Genomic DNA, 18,321 nt, shown 5'->3' on the forward strand with positions numbered 1-18,321 from the left:
TCAAGAGTTAGGGACTGCTGCAGTTTGGGGTTGGTCTGTGAATGGTTTTCATTTTAGAAATGAGATATGTCTTTGTAGTTTCTTTTACTAAACCAGTTAATTTGCCTGAATTGTAAGCCTGACTTTGCCTTGAAGGCATGCCTTAGGAATGGAGAAGCTGTATCAATTGCACTCAGTAGTTGCAAGTAGGTCTTATTTCTTCCTTTGTGCTTCCATAGGGTTTGGCATTTTAGAACTCTTCATGAAGCAAAGGGTAAGGTTGTCATGAAACCTTTGAGTTGATGTCTCTTACTCAAAACACCTTATGTGTCAATTTCCTCAACCTATATGTTAGGTACTACAGATAGATTACAAAAATAGTGCTACTAAAAATGGCTTTTACAGCCATTAACTTAGTCACCCATACATAACAGCTTGTGCAAATGCCCTGTTTATACAGGGGTTTGTTGTCAGCAGGTGTGCTGTTGTGTTGTGGTTTTTCTCCATGCGTTACAGTGGCACTAGAAAAGAATGGAAGTTGAAAACATGCATGTTGAACTGGAAATGCTGGGGGAAGCTTTTGCTGTTTCTGGAATCAAAACAAGCATTAACTAGTAGGAGAGGTAATGCAGCATCTGTCATACATACCTGAACAGTTCATCCCAGAAGCATTCTTTACAGGACTTAAATCTGGCTGAATGACCAATGTACCACTCTTTGTTTCTAATCAGTTGGTGGCAGAAGCTAGATTCAGCTGAAGGTTTCTATCAAGTGTGGTATCCTTTTGTGTAAGAAAAGACAGTAATTGTTTTGACTCTGGCATTTGAGAACACAGCTCTAGCCATCCAGAACAGATATAGATGACGGGAATATCCACTTTGGAGTCTGAATGATAAAGAGTTGTTTTAACTAATAGAATTGCATTGTTGATTGGCAATAACTTTTCCTATCCTTGACAATGGTAGCAGAGTTATGTGGAGGACAAATTTTACTTCAAGATTAGGTGACTTTAATTTTCTCTTCTCATTTTCTCGCACTTCAAAGGCTCTAGATATAGCTCTGGTAAGAGATGTGCAGAGGGTGCTCGTGGGATCAGATTGTCATCCTGACAATTTCTAATTTAGAAAATACAGTAGACAAGCATATCTCTTTATTGTAAATTATTTGGTGCTACACACACTTTAGGATAGGGTTTTTCTTTTGCTTGTGCTGTGGTCTGTTCCTATGGACTAATGCCTACCTGAGGCTGCAGTATGCTGGGATGCTCTGGGAATGCATCTTTGTGAGGAATCTTGTTTTTGTGGTTTGACACTGCTTGATGATACAATACAAATCAATCATGGAGGCAAATTCAAGGCCAACTTCAAAGGTATACCCTTTCAATCTGAACCAGAATGCTAATGTAGATGCTTCTGCAGTCTCCTGCCTTCCATCCCTATATACAGAGGAATGATTGCTGGCTATGTGTTCCTGGCATCTGACATACCTAACAGTACACATGGTATTGGAGTATATTGGCCTGAGGCAGATGACTTTCCTTCTGCTGGATGGGTGAAAGATGTTTGGTTGTTTTGTTGCATATTCCCCAGGCTGGCTGCCACATCTCATCAGAGGAGACCTCTGATCCTTCTTGGAAAAGGGATTATTTTCACAGAAAGACGGAATGTTACAAGTACATGTCGAAGTTCTCTTCCCTAAAAACACATTGCAGCTCTTAGTCCTCCTGCAGTATCTCTGGAGCCTTTTATCCCAGCAGCATAATGCTTTTCCAGGGGATAAGCAACTTCCATATTAATTTCTGGAAAATTAAATAAGTAATGGGAGAAAAATATGGGCACAAAAGGAATGCCCTGTTGTTGTGGAAAGGACCTCAAATGCGTAATGTTTCTTCTCCTCTTGAGCTCTTTTCTTTCAAGCACAGAAACCACTTTCCACTTCCTGACAGTGTTTGTTTCATAGCGTTCAGGAACATTTTCCATCCTCTTAGTGGTTGGGCCCAAGAAGAAAGCTTGGCCTGACTGCTATACCACTTAAAAAAGGAGGATGCCTGATGTTGCCATCTAAACAGTCCCTGTGGCAGAAGGAAAACAGTTTTGAGGTGAAGTGTTCGATCTTATGAGACCCTGCTCAGAAGGCATGTGAATTCCAGGAGCTAAGCTCTTCTTGGGGACCTTGTAGGCATTTAAATGTTAACTTAAGTGCTGGGCCAAGGCCAGAATGGGGTGTAGGGTTTGGCATGATCCTTCTGGAAGAGTTTGTAGACATCAATGTAGTGCCCTGTCCATGCTGTTGTCAATTGTTGCTGTTCAGGGATCAGCATCTGAGCTGCTGCTAAAGCAAGGCACAGCTGACATCCCTGTGAGCAGGGAGGTGGTTACAGCTCTGAGCATGATGCCATTGGCTGTGTGGTACCTGGGGGTGTCTGAGGATTTCTGGTAGTCATAGGAGATGACCTCAGCAGAGGGAAAAGAAATCCCCTTGCACAATGCAGATCTCAGACTTGCCATCTGAAAGCTTGGTAAAAGGTCTGTGCCAAGGTTTAGTGTGGTGAGAAATGTTGATGCACTGATGGATAAGAAGACCATCCTCTATATAGTGCTGTTGAGGAAAAAGAACCAACCAAACAAAACACCACTTGACAAAACCCCAAGTCACCCGGTCAGTTGCCTCATTCTTTTATTTCCTTTCCCTGCTCTTCCTGTAAAGACAGGAGAGGCTTTTGAGTGGGTGATTGAAGGCTTTGGTTAGACAGCTTACTGTCTCCCTTTTCAGCCACCCCTACCATTGAACAGAAGCGAAATTAATCAAGATTATTTTTCTGCAGTTGTAACTAGTTACTGCCAGTGAAGGAACAAGTCTCTCCTGGGTCACCACAGTGGCAGAAATGATCTTGGGTTTGTTTATTTACAGGACAAATGTATTGTGATTTTTTTTTTTTTTTTTTTTCTTTCTCACTAATTTCCATATGAGCAATTCTTGCCTCCAGCCCCCAAAATATTTCCTTTCCGATCTGCTGAATCATTTGGAAGGGAAAAAGAATGGTGTTGGGTTCTTCTGATCAATCATATTGATCCAGTGTAGGGGCTGGGTTCAGCATTTCTTGGTGTGATCATTTGCCTTTGGTTTTCAGTAGTCCCTGTTTTGGGTACCATTGTTCAGCAGTGACACCTTTCAGGAAAGTGCTGGAATCACTCTGCAGTTGTGCTGCTTGACATGAAAATGGGAACAGGTTGTTCTTCCTGCTTAATGGAAGTGATGTGCAATGTATCTGCCTCCTCTCTTACAAATTCTGGTAAGCATTTTTTAATGTGCTTTATTCAGTTTTCTGTTTTTCACACATGAGTTGCATCCTTACACAGCTATCCCATCTTCTCCTTCTCTAAACTTTTTTCACATAGCTGAATTATGTTTTATTCTGTGGTATAGAATTCTTTGTACAAAATTCCTTTGATTACATGTCTTGGGTTGTTTTTAAAACTGCAACCCTAATTGTTAGCAAAAAAGGGGCTCTGTCACTACACACATTATAGAGACAGAATTGCAGACTTTTCAAAAGATAAATATATGTTGACAGTTTGTATCTAAAACAACAAAAAAGCAGATGAAAACCAAGCATTCCCAGATGTATGAAGGAATGTACTAATCCCAGAAGACTTCAGGAGATTGTTTCCACAGATGGACATAGCAAATCCAACTTTTTGATGGCCTGGAGATCAAACATCCTGGAATCTGAGGTCTAACAATCCTGTACCTACCGTACCCAATATCCTCACCAGTGTGCCCTAGACAAAAATGATGCTCGAAATGGAGCTTGGAAGTACTAGGTTTTCTAGAAGAAAATACACGATGAGACTGTCATAGTTTTTCAGAAATGAAGCATCAAAACCTCAGAAAATTGCCAACCATTTAAAGGCATAGGAATATAGTTTTAGAATCCAAGTGTTTCTCCTAATTTCTGATAATAAAACAAATTCAGGTCAGAACAGTGCGGGAGGTTGCAGTTTTATTTTTTCCCCCCTCAAATTGCAAAACTTTTAAATTCCTGCTTTAAATGTGAAACTATAAAGTCATGAATGTAATCTTTGTAGCTTAAGCCCTAAATGGTGTGCTTGCTGTGGGAAGTGCTGGTGGAAGCTTTCAGCAGCATATGTTATGTGAACTCTGTTTACAGAGAAGTTCCCTCTTTTTATCCCCGGTGACAGACCTAAAAATGGCACTTGCTGAGGGACAGGGCTGAACAACTCTGGAGAATCTTCTGTAGCTGTCCTCCTACAGAACTGTAAATAGATATCCCAGCAGTAGACAAAGCTTTTTATGGCATCTCCAGGGCCCTATCCCTTTGTGTTTATGGAATTGCTGAGGCTGCAGAAAGAGATGCTGCTTCAGAAGCAGGAAACTTAGCTGCTCAGGCAGAGATGAAGAGGAGCAAACTACTGCTAGCCTCTGGAAGAACGAAGGGGTCTAACCTGCAAGACTGGGGAAAAACTGCTGAGACCAGATTGGGAAGCAATATTCCCTCTTTTCAAGTTGCTGACCTCTCTGAGGGCAAACATTGAAGCCCTCTTCCTTATGCTATCTAGCTCTGTGAATTACATGAGTTTCTTTCACCAGACAAGGCACATTTGCTGCTTACAGCTCTACACAATGCTCAGGGTTCTTAGCTTTTCTCTTCCATGGATGTGCTGTAGCCAGCTCTCTGCAAAATGCATTTTCCCACAGGTAACTTTGTTGATGTGCTTTTTAACACTTTCAGACCTTTCAGTCTAAAAGTTAGATAATTAGTCTGTCTCAAATTTTAGATAAGCACTAAAGTGGCATATGAAGCATTAGTATTGTGCTTGAACTCTGCTGACAGCTGAGCTCTGGGCTTAGGTATTTAGAAAAGCATGAAGAGAATGAAATGTTTTAAGGAAGTCCCAAAGGCTTATGCACATAGCAGCTTCCCCAGGTTTCCAGAAAGCCTGAGACTTGAGTTTGCTTCTGCAGCTGAGGGATGGAAGATCACAGGCCCTGACCAGAAGTAGCAATCCCTCTATAGATAAGGAGAAAAGTATTCTATGTGGCTCTGAAAAGGCAAAATTGATATACTGGGCACCTCATTATAACAAGGAGGTATCTGTGCCACAAGGTTTTGTTGTGACCTGGATGTTGATCACCAGCTGATTAATTAGCTGGCATCATTTCAAATTCCTTTCTTTGGTAAGGTGCAAGATCCATCACTTTTCCTTGTTAAACTTCATATGGATGGGGATTGCCCAGCTGTCTGATTTGTCTGTGTTTCTCTGCAGGGCTTCTCTGTTCTTAAGGGAGTCAACAGCTCCCCTCAATTTAGTGTCATCTGCAAACTTGCTCAGTATCCCTTCCTGTCCTGCATCCAAATCACTTATGAAGATGTGGAAGAGCACAGGGCCCAAGATGGAGCCCTCTGGAACTCCACCAGTGACAGGTCACCAGTCTGGTGTCACCCCAATCACTGTCACCCTTTGTGCCTGACCCATGAGCCAGTTGCTCACCCATCCCATGATGTGTTTATTCACACACACTGAGTGCTGGACATTTTGTCCAGAAGGATCCTGTGAGAGACATATCAAAAGCTTTGCTGAAATCCAAGATTACAGCAACTGGCTTCCCTTGATCAACTAAGTGGCTACTTTGTTGCAAAAGGAAATTAGGTTTGACAAGTAGGACTTTCCCATTGTGAAGCCATGCTGGCTGTAAGCAATGATTGTCATCCTTCAGGTGTTTTTCAGTAACTTTCAGAATAATATTCTGCATAACTTTGCCAGTTATAGAAGAGACACTGACAGGCCTGCTTTTCCTGTAGTTTCCAAGTTCATCCTTCTTGCATTTTTTGAAAATTGGGCCAACATTTGCCAGCTTCCAGCCGGCTGGGGCCTCCCCAGATTCCCAAGACCATTCAAAAGTCATTGAGAAAGATCTTGTGATGACATCAGCCAGCTCTTTAAATATCCTTGGATGAGTTGTGTCAGGTCCCATAGACTTACAGGGATCCAGGTGGAACAGCAGATCCCATGGACTTTCAGGATTGACTGGGATCATAAAAGGTTTTAGTGGTCTTAAGAAAAAGTTAAAATTTAACATTCTCAGCAAGGTATGGGTCCCTAAGAAGGGAAATGTCTGTGGTCTGTATTGAATGCCTTTTCCAGAAGTTTCCTCATCTGGAGAGCTGTAGTAAGCTCTGCCTGTGTTTGCTTTGCTGTTGGTACAGCAACATGTTCTTCATTACTGAGAGCTTGAGTCTCCTTGGCTTGCCTAGTGAGAGAAGCATAGGAAAGAGTTTCCCCAGGAAAACCTTAGAGTTTGATGTACTGTGAAGTTATTTAATCATTCAGTGTTATCAAAACTTTCAACACTCAGTGTATCTTGTTTCTCTATAATTTGTATCAAGATCTTTGTGGAAGAACTCATGCATAATGTATGAAGTGTTTTTCTAGATTGTTTAAATAAGACTGAGCTATATTTTGCATATAAGTCAGAGTTAAGCATTGAAAACATGGTATAATTTTCTCAAAATTATGGCACTTACAGCACAGAAAGAATTTTTCTGAAGACTTAAGGGGAAAACCAAGGATGTAACAGACCATGTTTTTAGTGCTGCTGTGACTAGCAGCAGCTGTTTACATTCTTAGTTCTGGTAGTTAAAACCCACTGATATCTTTGAGCTGCTCAGTGAGAGGACAGACATTTTTTTTCACCAGTATTTTTCTCATTGCTCTGCAATAGGAAGCTTCATCTCTTATCCCTTGTTTATAATAATCTGCTGAATTAGTTTGACAATGCTTTTCTTCTAGGAGTGAATTGCTGTAATTCTCAAAAAGTCACTATTTCCTATGGCACTACTGTTTCCCTTGGAGAGAAGACACTTTTGCTTGGATGCTGACTGTCTTCCTGGATGCCCATCTATTATTCCCTGCTTTCTCTAGCAGCATGCTGATACTGGGGATGTTATGGCTCTTACCTGTGGGGAGAGGGCAAAGAGCTGCCTTTTCCTTACTACGCTTATTAAACCTAAGTTTAAAGGTTATTCAGTCTTCTAAAGGTAGTTATTAGGGAACAGAATGTGGTAAGAATTTTGACAGCAAAAGGCTAACAGTGTCACCACAAGACTGCAGTGCTGAGGATGGTAAGGATTTGGGAGGGTGCTGTGCATCCCATGTCCTGTGTCCTTCTTGGAGCATGGCTCCTGTCCTTACTTGTCCATCCTTCGTGGTGGCTGCTCCATAGCCCAGGAAGGATTGTTACAGGGGGTTTCAAGTGCTGCAAAGAAGCTCTGAGAACCAGGTCCCTGATTCCTCCAGAAGCTGGGTACAGTTGGACTCTGTAACTCCTCTGGGCAATTATGGAAATTATTGTTTGGGTCATTTCTGCCTTAACAGCCCCATTCCGAGAATGCTGGTGTGCAGCTTAGAGGGTTTATTTCCTCAAGACAGAAGCCAAGCCACAAGCATGGAAAATCTGAAAGATCTGAGAAACCTCTGAGAGGTCAAGAATAATATAAAGTTTTTTCAGTCTGTCATCCAAAATGCTAGTGTAGTATTGTGCCTTGACAGCTCTCCCAGTAACATTGAGTAAGGCGAGTTTTGGTTCTACCTCTTTTTTTACCCAAAGCCTGGTGTGTCCTTACCTACCCTCCCACCCCAACCCCCTGTGCTCACCCAGATCCTGCAGGCTGTCTTTGTGCCTCCTATTTTTATCATAACCCTTCCTCCTCCAGCTCCTGATGCCACATAGCAATGCTGCACAAAGAAATGTCTCTGTGAGAAGCCCTAGGGTGTACTCTGCCTTCTCTTGTGTTGCACATGCATGCTTTTCTTTTCTTGTTTTTAGGGGTGTCACCATAGTTTAGCTCCAACATCAAAACCATTCCCTGTTCCTCATTACAGATAATTCCATACATTTATTTCCAGTGGCATTTTTTATTTTTCATGACACTCCAACAGGAAATTAAAGCTTCCTAGTTTCAGAGATGCAGCTGTTCCTTGCTAATGTATTCCAAAATAATCCCAAAAATGAGGATGTGTTTGCTGTCTTCAAGTGTTTGTTCATACTTTTCAATCTGCTAAATTTGTTTTCTTTGCACTTTGACTTGCTGATTTGTTGTTAAGTGTGAAATAGGTGCTTGAATTCCTGAAAGCAGGTGCTTCAAATTCAGGTTTAGAAAGTAATTTCCTTGAAAATGGGACTTTACAAAAAAGGGAGCTTTCTCTTTGCCCAAACCTGCCTTGCTCTCAGGTATTGCTTGTCTGCAGCTCTTCTTACAGCCTCAGATGATGAGTGGGCTGTGCCTGTTTGGAAGTGAGTAGATAAACATGCTGTCCTCTGCTCACCTAACCCTGGCTCCCATGCCTTTTGGCAGGTTTAAAAAAAGGCTGGTTTTTTCCTTGTTTTCACAGAGGAAGAACATTGTGCTATTTTATCTGAGACAGGATACTTCAAAGCAATAGTAACTATGTTGGTCTCCATACAAGACCACACATGGCTCTCGTGGCCTCAGCGTAGCAGTCTGCAAAGACCAGAGAGCAGTGTCTGTGCTTGCATTTTTTGCAATTTAATCAGGTGTCACTTGTCCCTGTTAAATAAGAGGAAGACTTGCTGGAGGGAAGACTTCCTCAAATGCCTTGTAAGAGCCATATTTTCCATCTGGGCTATGTAAAATAAATCCTCTTGTCACACCAGTCCCTGCGGTCCAGCCTGGTGACAGGCAGCATGGCTGTGGCAGGCAGCAAACCTCCAGGTTTCATTCAGGAGGAGCCAGCAATTCACTTGAGTGTGCTGCTAATGGCCTGCCACTTTCCACTACAGAAAATTAAGCACAAAAGGTTGATGGAGAGTGACATTAGTTTCAAGATATGCCATAATGTGTCTGTGTACAGACTGTGAGGCTTACTGCTTCTCTTCATGGGGAGCTTCGCTGGCCCTTTATACTCATCCTCTTTTTACCTGCTCTAAATAGAACAGGTTGTTAGGTCATCTAAAAATTTCTTGTTTGCATGAGATAAAGCTTACATCAAAATGGGTGTTTCAGAAAGTTAGAGAAACCCAGTGCTGCCAGGACAGAGAGGTGGTAATGCTTACCTTAGGGGAATGTTAATAGGAATAATCCACTGAAGTCCTCCAGACTTTGATTGGAGAGTAAATCTGAGTGGAGATGTTGACTTCAAACACGGCAGTGGATGGGTGGGGGAGGGCGTGCAGATTGAACTTGGAAAAACTAAATTTCCATTGCTTGGATAATCCCTTCAGAATCTGTTTTTTGAGCATCAGGGCAAGATCCTATCTCTTTATTAATGCCTCTGTGGTGCCTGTGTTGGAGTGGAATGGGTGTCAGTGGATGAGTAGCTGTGCAAAGGCTGTTTCCATAACTGGTCAGCAGGAGATAGCTGTGAAGCTGAGCCATTTAAATCTGTGCTAATATGCAGCACTTGGGATTTATTCTAGAAAATTATGCTGGAACTTGAGAAACACAGGAATGGCAATATGCACTCAGACAGTCAGATGAATTGCAATATTCACAGTCCATTAAGTCCAATAAAAAAATCCACTATCATTAAAGTGGAAAACCAAAGGTCTGTGATATACATCTGTTGTTTTTCAATGTGTTAAGTATAACTGGTATCCATTAGGACTTCAAAATTTTAAGCTCATCTGGTAAATGGATGGATCTCTTCAAACTGAATGTATGGATGAATCTCTTCAAAACACAGTCTTTGTTGCCTCACTATTTTCAAACCTCAACAGGAAATAGCCAGGAATTCTCTCTTATATTTTCTGGGTTCTTTTACAGACAGTTGGGTTAGATCCACTGGCTCAGGCTGACACAGACAAAATGATGTTGTAGCATCTGGTTTGTATTAAAGGAGAATAAGGATTTATTTATTAATATTCTTACTCTGTATAGGATGAGCCATAGGTGCTACATAACTTTCTGAATGTTTTTAGCTGAAAAGAACAGCTTTCATACCATATGAAGTGAAGGGGGAGGGAGTATTTAGTCACTTCCACAGACATCTAAGGTTGATTCTTATATCAATAATGGCTCTATAAACTTTGTACTACTGGAAAAATCAAAATACATATTTGCTGGTTTTTTACTTACCGTACTTACACTTTTCCTCCCTGAAGTAGAAAGGATGAAAAAATTTTTGCCTTTATGCCTCTCAGATGAAAACAGGCACTATGAAAGCAAATTGGACACATGAGCGGGAAGTGGTTGTTTTGTCATTTTTCAGCCTGTGTACAGTGAGGTTTCTGTCTGATGGGCTGGTGAAAGGAATGCAAGGATGAGTTGCTTGTCACCGTGTAATTTGTCAATATATAATTTGTCAACATATAATCTAAAGCAGCCTCTGGAGAAATAAGTGCATGCTTTGTGGTTGCATTCATAATGAATTCAATGAAATGCAGATACCTTGTGTAAAGCCTGGATAATCTAGCCATAAAACTATGCTAATTGAAAAGATCTTTCTAATTTCAGGATGAAGTTCTTGTCAGCTGGCAGGGGCTCTATGTAACAAACATGTGTCAGTGCTGTTGAAGGAAGAAAAGGACCTTCCAGTATTGGTATTCAGTTGTTTTGCCAGTTTCAGCACAGGTTGCGACGCCTCTCAGAATTCCAAGCCACTTTTTCCCCACCTGTCCCTGCCTGCTGTCTGTAATTTAGGTGCGCCTCATGAGCTCCTCTGTGAAGTTTATGCAATTAAAATAACCTTTGTGGAGGAACAAAGAGCAATTCAGTTTGACTGGGAACCTTGACTTGACTTTGCTTAGTGCACTGGTTTTCTCAACACAATGTAAAATCAAGTAGCTGAGTATGGCACTAATGGTCCAGAAAATATATAAGATACTAGAGACACGGAACACTAAGAGTAATGGGGAGAAAAATAATCTGAATTTCTCACTCATGCTCTTTGCTTCCGCATGACACTGTGGGAAAGACTGCAGAAGCTTATATGCTGTTAGCCAGCAGGCATGGCCATCCCAAATACAACCTATCATACAGGAACTTTTTAATACAGGGTCCAGAAATCCATGGTGGGATTCTCATTCTACTCTTCATAAGCCCCAAGCCAGAGAAGAAAAATGTGTTACAATTCTAAAGAGTCAGTCTGTGAACACTACAGCTCTCCTTCAAAGAAAGTAAATTCCTTGTACTTCCCAGCACACTTTTTGGTCACCGTTTTATTTTTATGAGCTCTAAATATAGTTCCCAAATGAAAAAACTGTAAAATTTTCAAGTCTAAGTTAGAACAATGTGAACTGATCAAAACTGGCATTGATATAGTCTCTCTCTCCTCTTGCTGTATGCTCCTGGCACCTTCTTTGCACCAAGCTGAGTGTTTTTCTGACTAAGCTGCGAGCCAAATTGGTAAAAATAGACTCCCAAACTGCTGACCAAACATTTCCCCTCCTTTCTTCAATCAGATCTAATGCTCATGTACTATATGCTGTGTTGATTCAGCATTCAAAACCAATCAAATAAAAAGCCGGTCTGTTTCTTTGTATTTCTCATACCGGTTTGGTTTCCCACAAGGATCAGCAAGCTTGCTCTTACCCCACAGCTGTGACCAATTCACAGGAGAGCTTGCGGAAGGGGAGGCAAAGGAGAAGAGCTTTTTTTGTTGTTGTTAGTAGAAGCCTAACTAGAGAGGTTTAGGCTTAAGAGTGGTTCAGGATAGTCAAAATTGACCTGAAGCCCTCTAAAAATGGTCCAGCCTGTGCTTGGCTGCAAGAGCACTGGCAAAGTGTGAGAGAGTTGTCTTGCTGGGGAGTTTCAGGGCTAAACCCTTTCTTTTGCTGATCACAGTTCTGGGTTCAGTTTCTGACATAGTGGTATAAGCCCAAAACACCTCACTGTCTAAGGGGTTTAAGCTTAGACTGAAAGTGTGGCCTGAGTCTAAAAACGTGCAACTGATGAGAGGTATATAGAATCAGTGCTTCTCCCATGGAATTGGGAACTGAAATAGTTCAGAGAGCAGATTCAGCTACTGACGATGGCTGGATTGGATTCCAGTTGCATCAGCTTGCATGAACTGTCTATAATGTGCCTGCATGAGCATTAGTGCTGGCTGGCACAGCAGCGAGCAGGGGAGAAGAGGACAAGGCTATAGTATCATAGGCTTAAATTGCAATGACATTTTGTGCTGGAGTGAGCTGAGCAGCAGGTTACATCTGTCCAGGTGGGGAGACTTAATCAGTGCAATTACAATCAGCCTAGACCAGAAAAAAGAAGTGGGAGCAGAAGGCAGTGACTGCACCATGCACTCCATGTTGAAATGGATTGATGGAGGATGGGAGGAGGTCTGGGGCGCTCTTTTCCTCTCTGTTTTTAAGCACTTGGCTTTGCTGGTTCAGAGATATGAATTGTATGAAGCACTACCTGAAAAATCTTCTGGGGCATGTAGATACTGTCCAGAGTGACATTTGTTCAAATCAGCTTTTGAGGAAGGTAAGGGTTTTTCTTCTTGCTGGCCTTACCCAGCTCATCCTGGAAACTCAGCACAGTTCTGCAATTCTGAGCTGTGACATTCAGTTCCAAATGAAATTCAGTTCCTAATGTTGGGTAACATGTTTCTTATAGCAGACAGTGATATTATACATGTTATACAGGCCATTCCCCAGGGGAATTCATGGCCTGCAAATGTGCAAAAGCTCTAGTGGCCCATTTTCTTTAAATGTTACTTTACTTTTTTCATATTTTCATTCTGCTTCTTCTGTGTTCTGTACAAGGCACAATATTGTCGTCCTAGAATGTGATATTGTTGACTCATGTGTTACTGCACTTTCATGGCAGGAAAGCATGAATTTGATCTATCATTATTTTAGTTCTTCTCCTAATCTGTGTATTTAGAATTTAGATTAATTACTGCAACTGGTCTTTAAATATTATTGTAATATAGGAACTAGGTGTAAATATTCAAATTGGTACTTCTAAGGCTAAATTACTAAAAGCATGGTGTACAACACTTGCTGTACAGATTGGTTCCAAAGGGACTGGCTAGATGCTGAGGGTTTCTAAAACTCCCAGCCATGTTTACTCTCTGTTGGTAAATAAGAGACCTAGAGACCAAACTAGAAACATGATGGGATTTGGAAACTTGCATTTTATTAAATTGTTTTTACTTTTTTGTTTGTTTTTTTTTTAAGGTAAATATCAGCATGAGCCTATGATGACAGGGAAGCAGAGAAAGAAAGGTGAAACAATCTATTCTCAGTATTGCTGAGTTATTGGAGCTTGCCTCAGTTTGTTACAACCATGAGCCCTGTAATTAAATAGAATTCATTCCAGCACAGAGGATTTCTGTAAAAGCCTTTGCTCCACACACACCTACTTCAGGTCTCTGTGAAGGGCAGAAATTTGGCATAACTGGTGAGGTTCTACCCCAGACATAAATCCTTGATGAAAATCTCAGTTATAATATTCAGCCACTGGATGTCCTCATTTTCAAAGGTCTGCAAAGGTTGATCAGCTGGAAAGCCACGTGTTGTTGACAGTTTGCAGAACATTGCATAAAAATATTCTTGCATAAAATATTCTGTGTGTATTGGGTGTTGCTAAACTCCAAGCTTACCACCCATGTAGTAATGGAATCAGTTTCACTTATCAAGATAATCGACCTACTACTGGATACAGAACATGTATTCTCAAATCTCTCTTTCTTTTCTTTTCTGTTATTTTCTTGGTTTTTTTGGGAGCATTTTTAATAACTTAACAGTAATTTATGTAACACTTTGCTTTGCAGGACTTGCATTCCTAAACACTGAGAAGTACACTACATTTCTTCCTTTTTCCAGTGCTACCTTTGCTGGAATTTACTGCAATTTTTACTGTGGCTTTGGACAGCAGCTTTGTTTTTTAAAGTTCTTGTGAATTCTCTAGGGCACATCCTGCTGCTTGCAGGAGTCCTGATTGTCTGATCCCACAAAGACTTTGCCAGGGTTAGGTAATCACATTGTGCGTGTAGCTACACTTGCCCAGAGAGCTTAACTTTGCTTCCTATCAGAATCATAGAATGGTTTGGATTGGAAGCAGCCTCAAAGATCATCTAGTTCCACTGCCCCTGCCATGGACAGGGACACCTTTCACTCCACCAGGTTGCTCAGAGCCCCATCCAACCTGGCTTGCTTTCTCCTGCTGCTCATGAGCCTTCATCACCCACCTTTCCTTGGCTGCAGGCTCCCCTGCCTGCACCATCACGGAAGGCATTTCTCAGCCCAAGCTTCCCCTGCAGCTAAAGCTCTCATCCAGCCTCCTCATTCTTGCAGCTCTAACAGCATCATCCTTATTGCCAAACATTCCTGTCTTCTGATTATGATTTTACATTGCGTGTCAGACATCTTCCAACAACTTATAAAAATCTGAGCTGGCAGAAAGATTGACAATGGCCTGTCTGTAGTGTGTGTGGGCTTCTTGTTTGTTCATGAAACGTGGAAAACGCATTCATGAAAATCTGTATTGCTGATGTTTTCAGTTTGAAATTGCAAGGGAAAAAGGTCTACTTATCTTTCTGCCATTTATTTCTTTAATTTAAGCTGCTCTTAAACCACATTCTACCAAGGCAGCAGCTTGTACTTGCTCAAACATTTGTTTGAAATTGTGAAAGCAGGTGTTACTGTGAGTACAAGACAAACTCAGAAAAAAAAAGTAAGGCTAGGCTTCTTTCCTTCATTAGGGAAACTCACCTTCTGGTATTAATGGATACACTTACACTAGATACCTACCCTTCCTGTACCAGTTTTGTTCTTACCAGGCTGGTGCCTAAGGCACATCTCCAGCAAGAGTCAGCCTCTGCAGCTGCTGAAGTCTCTCCTAAGACAACTGATGCCAGGTATGCATTTATTTATCTCCTCACTCAGTAGTTCAGCACCAAGTAAGTGCTTCAGAAAAAGAGATGAACATGTTATGTTTCCACACACTGTTCTGCAGGACTGGTAGATACTCATGGAAAGTTGCTCAACCCCTTTGCATTCTTTCATGCAGACTGTGGAAAGGGAGTCATGCCCAGAGCTGCTCAGGTGAGCAGAAATCTGGGGTGCTCCTGATAGGAGTCTCAGTCCTGGAATTTGCTCCAGCTAAGTAACTGTGGTGATTTCTGGACTCTGGAATAAGAGTTCATGAATTTGTATCAAAATTCATGTGAAAGATTCAGAAGATGGAAGACAGAGAAGGAAACACCATGGGCAGATCTGGATGACACAATTCTTGTCACAATTCTGTTACCTTAATCCCAAGTATGTGCTTATGTTTCCATAATGGGGAGAAGAGCCAAGGGTGGTAGGAGCAGATGGCTCTGCAGACACAGTGAGGAGCAAAGAGCAGCTTCTGAAGAAGATGGGTGTTGCAGGGCTTCTCCTATCCCAGAGCTGCCAGCAGCTGAGGAGCCAGGAAATGGTTGACTGGAAATGAGCTCTCTCCATTCTTGGAGGCTAATTTGGCTGTGGGAGTGAATCAGAAGTCATTTCCCTGCCCTAGAAATTGTGATACCACTCTGAAATTTGCTCACCTTAGGCTAAATGATTGTCTCTCAGAAAACACAGCTTCTAAACTGCTTAGGAATTGGTGTCAGCCTGCAGACTGCTCAGCCTCCTCCCTCTAGGTGAAGACTTACTGATCCCTTTCTGTCATCCTGAAGGACATTTTGGGCCATGCAAGCAGTGGTGGCAAAAACAGGTGAAGAAGAAATGGGATTGGAGTCCAACACCTATGTACTGAGGTTGGACACTTCCACTTTTCCCTCTGGTGCTCATGGTCATCCTTGGAGAGCTGAAGCCTCTGTGATTTTGCAGGGATCTATCTACTCTTTCCTCTTGTGGCTTTTGAAGAGCTCTTTGGAAAATGTTGGGTGCTGCTTTTAGGGATTGTAAAACTGGAGATTTAACTTGGAGTGATGAAAAGAGATTAAAGGTTTTGCAAGCAGCAAACCCTAGATTTATAGCAAACACAGAGGATTTTGCTTCCTCAGTACAAAAGCCCTGATGCAGCTCAAAATCAATAATTGATCTATTTCCATTTACAGATACATCTGTAAATTCAGGCTAGGAAACCTTATTCCTGGGTACAAATTTTCCTTTTAAGCAGTTTGTACTCAGGCTGCCTACATATGTATCTGTTCATCAAGTGGGCAACACTTAGTCCCTTCTAGAAATGAGCCAGGGACATTTTTTTTCTACAGGAAGCCAAGAGTAGGACTGACAAGACAGATGGAAGCTGCTGAACTGTTACACAGCTTGTTAGGGAAGTGCAGAGCCCTTTAAAGCTGAGGCTGCAGCCAGGATTTACCTCTTGAGAAATGGCAGCAATCCCCAAAGTAAGTAGTTTGCATGGGCTACAAATGTGCCTGAAAATAAGCAGCATGGATGCAGCCAGTAAGGCTGAACTCCAAATAAACCCTTTTTATTTCAGCTGTAATAGGGGATGACACAAATATAGTGTGACTCTCCCCTGTTTGGTGCTCTGTATTCCAGATCCCTGACTGTGCAACCACTCCAAGCTGTGGGTCACACATTTATAGACCTTCTATAGATAAAAATTCCTGCTATGTTAACAAGAGATCTGTGAGGAATTTTGGTTTTGCTTCAGCTGGGTAATGAATCAGTGTTTTGCTCCAGCTGGATGCTTAATGCAGCACCTGGACAGCCTGGGCAGCACGACGCAGTCCATGGAGGATTTGTGGGATTTTTAGCTGCTAAATACTAGGCTTGTTACAGGCACATGCTGCTGGCCTTTGTGGACTGTTTTTTGGTTTTTTGGTTTTTTTTTGTTTGTTTGTTTGTTTGTTTGGTTTTTTGTTTGGTTGTTTGTGGTTTTTTTTGGTTTTTTTTTTTTTTTTTTTTTTTTTTTTTTGTGGTTTTGGGTTTTTTTCTTGGTTTTTTTGGGTTTTTTTTTTTTTGGTTTTTTTTTTTTTTTTTTCCCCAAAGGAATCTTGGACAAGTTTCATGATTGTGGCACCAAAAGGCCCATTGGTGGCAGGAGGCTGAGCTTGCTGCTTTCTGGTAAAAAGGCTCTTTTTTGTCCAAAGCAAATGGTCACAGCAGCAAAACCACTGTGCATCTTTTCAAGATACACATAGTGTATTGTCTGCTAAGTGTATTCTTAGAACCACATGATAATTTCAGCTGAAACTTTGTTAAAATACCTGAATCTGAGCCAGACATGTAAGGCAGAAGACATTGTCCTGACAGCTGGAGTTTGGGGAGGTTGCAAGCAAGTAGAAACTAGATTTTACAGAAGGAAGTACTGGGCTAGCTAACGATGGAGATTATAATCTCTGCATTGCTCCTGATGACAGACGGACAAAAGGTGCCCTTCTGCTTCCTAGGGAGGTTTCCAGATTAAAGAAAGGGCCTTTGTTTTTGGTGAGGGGGATTTTGGCTGAGGAAAGTTAGCAGGTAAACCAAGATAGGAAACCTGCAGCAGCTTGGCATTGTGTGTGAAGTAGAAGCTGCTCATTTGGTGCTAAGTGTATCTCCAGGAGTTAGAAAGGGCAAGATGCTTTTGGTTTTGGCTTTATTTATAGCTGTTGTGTACTCTCAACTTCCCTCTTTTCAGCTTGCAGCCCAGAGATCAATTCAAAATACAGCATAAAGCTTCCCACCTTCCAGAAAATAAATGATGTGATCTCATGGTGGTCCTGCACAGGGTTGAAGTGGGAGATTGAAAAGAATCAAGGAAAAACTGCATCATACAGCTATATCTGTATTAGGCCCAACATCTTTATCCTGGGATCAGAATCCTGCTGAGATTTTGCTTGAGGGTAGCTTGTCCTTCCTGCTGGGAAAAGACACAAGGGTGAGCCACAAGATGACCATGGCTGTGGTGGGAAAGTTGGAGGAAAAGTGACATACAGGAAAGGGGGCCCTGGGTGGGCTCTGTTTCTTGGGGGTGGCCCATGACCTAGCAGCACTTCTATCTGGAGACAGCCCCATCTGTACAGCTCTTAAACCTGAGAGCACTGATGTATCTGGACAGCCTAAACCAAGGAAGCCCATGGTAGGGAGTGGGAGATGAGAAGTCAAGTCCCTGCCACAAGCAAGGAGCCTGGCGCCATGCGCAGCAAAATGGTAGGGACAGCTAGGCTGCAAAATTACAGCCAAAATTACAAGCTGCTGCTTGCCAGCTGTGTGGCTGAAGGAGCATGCCAGAGCAGACTGGGTTTCCCTCTCACCCCTCTCTGGCCTCCTGTCAGCCTATCCCTCTGCGCAGTGCCTGGACAAAGCACTAAAAACTGGAAATAGAAATACAGAATTAAAAACTGGAATAAGATGTCCAGGCCCAGGGTCTGTGTTTCTGTGATGGTTGGAAAACTAGTGGGAATTTCACAATTA

Source organism: Camarhynchus parvulus, chromosome 3 (assembly GCF_901933205.1).
Source record: "Camarhynchus parvulus chromosome 3, STF_HiC, whole genome shotgun sequence".
Classification (NCBI taxonomy): Eukaryota; Metazoa; Chordata; class Aves; order Passeriformes; family Thraupidae; genus Camarhynchus; species Camarhynchus parvulus.